Source organism: Podarcis muralis, chromosome 4 (genome assembly GCF_964188315.1).
Source record: "Podarcis muralis chromosome 4, rPodMur119.hap1.1, whole genome shotgun sequence".
NCBI classification, from domain to species: Eukaryota; Metazoa; Chordata; class Lepidosauria; order Squamata; family Lacertidae; genus Podarcis; species Podarcis muralis.
The window spans coordinates 76,153,884-76,156,225 of NC_135658.1; positions in this window are offsets into that span (position 1 = coordinate 76,153,884).

Below are 2,342 nucleotides of genomic sequence, written 5' to 3' on the forward strand. Positions count from 1 at the left end.
TCCTTTCCCTAGGACTCATCTACACTTTCCTTTGTCCCACAATTTCTTCCACTTGGTCTGTGACTGCTAGGCGTTCATCCAATAGGTCTTTCTTTTCTCCCACATCTTTCCCCAGGAAAACCCTCTGTTTACTGCAAAAAAAACCCAATTGGCTTTGCTCCGATTCAGCAGGAAGCAGCAAGTTTTTCCAGCCAAAAAACCTCTCCACCCCAAGCCTAGAAGTCACAAATGAAACAGAAGTATGGATGGGGTTTGGGAAGTCCGATACCTAGTCCTGCAAGTTACACATCTTTGTTTTAACCAATGCTGTCTCTCACAATTTTTGCTTCCCCTTCTCTTCTCTCGATAAGTGGTGGCACATTTTATGAACAGTCCTGAAGTATAGAAAAGACATGATTATAAGCAAGGAAATGCAATAGGAGCAGTTGGAAAATGGGATGTGCTGTAAGGTTTCCTGAAATTAAGTTGACCATGTAAATTTACAGGGTGTTTTCCCATAAGGTAAATTCTCCCATGTTGTGAATATTGCTTTCTTGCAGGAAATTTCATTGACCCTGGTGTGCATGGTCACATAGAGAAGCGTTGAACACATGGTGTTGTATGTATATTGTGGAAATCTGGCACTAACTGGGGTACACCATGTAACAGAAACTTTGCTTAGTCCTTTTCCGAAACTACCATTGAACTGATGAATGCACATGAGAGGAATTCACTCTGCACATTCAAATATACGCACTCTGAATTCAAATATGTCAATTGTGTCCAGATTTATTTCATTATTATCCCACCTTTCTTCCAGGAAGCACAACACAGCTATCCCTCACCTGCAGTTTTATTTTTATTTTTTTTAAAAAAAAACCTTGTGAAGTAGGTCAATCAGAGAGATATAGTGACTGGTCTAAAGGCAGCTAGTGGGATTCATAGTTGAGTCAGGACTTGAACATCAATCTCCCAGGTCCCAGTTCCACATGTTAACCATGACACTAGATCTTTAGAGTTATTTCTAACTGCTCTGGCACCCAGAGTGGCACACATGCTGTGCACCCAGGGGTGGGGCTAATTCACGTATAATGGATATGTATTTTTTATTTGATTGAATATCTAGAAGGGCATTAAGTTCTTTCTAATAAGATTTGGTTTGAATTATTATTAGTGAATATCAATATACATATCAAGGCTTTGAGATTAGACCACTGAAGAAGCCCGGAGAACTACAGTGGTACCTCGGGTTACATACGCTTCAGGTTACATACGCTTCCGGTTACAGACTCCACTAACCCAGAAATAGTATCTCGGGTTAAGAACTTTGCTTCAATATGAGAACAGAAATTGTGCTCTGGCAGCGCGGCGGCAGCAGGAGGCCCCATTAGCTAAAGTGGTGCTTCAGGTTGAGAACAGTTTCAGGTTAAGAACGGACCTCCAGAATGAATTAGGTACTTAACCCGAGGTACCACTGTACTTTGGGAGTGTGCTACCTGCAAGCCCCAGTAAAAGGGCCCCATCAGGGGTGAACAGTGGTCTCTTGATGACTTGGACTGCCAGGGCGAAACAGGTGCAACATGCCAGCACCCTGTTGTCTACAACTTCATTAGCATCCATCTACAACTCCACTAGCATCTCTCGGTATTGTGAACAACACCGAACTTACCTTTTGTTGGTATCTTCATGAACTTACCTAAAAAGATAAAGAAAACAAAAGACTGAGTTAAGCAGTCTATTGAAATCAGACATTAAAAGACTGGGTAGTTCGCAAGTTTCTGTGACTTTGCACAAGGTTTTGTATTTTTCGCAGAAGATTGATAAAGAATGTATAATTATTTTGGTAATTATTAGTGTGTGTATATTAGTCGCCAACGTGTTGATGAGTCGTACTACCTGCGGGGGTAGGGCTAGCCGCCTGCGGGGGCAAAGCCAGCATCCCAGGGGGGCTGGGCAGCGATGTCACCCCCCTCAGGGATGACACCTGGGGCGCCGCGCACCCACTGCACCCCCTTCCTCCGCCAGTGCACGTGATCTTTGTTTCCACTGTGTCACTGCATGGTTAAACCTCAGCTCTGGGTTTGAGACTCATCAGTGTGCAGTAAAGCTAATACAACAGCAGATAACTGTGCGTCAGTAGAGACACTGCAATATTGATTTCAGTACCTGGCTAGTTGCTACAGGTAACCTGCTCCTCACATACAGTCATAATCTCACCTTGCTGAGTTTTACAGGGTTGGGCACCTGGCATCAAAGGCTGGCTTCAGTTCTGGCTAGCAACCACTAGATGTCTCTAGCATAGTAGTTGACACAGTTACATATGAGAACTCGTTTTCTACAAGGTCATAAATGTTTCAGCTCAG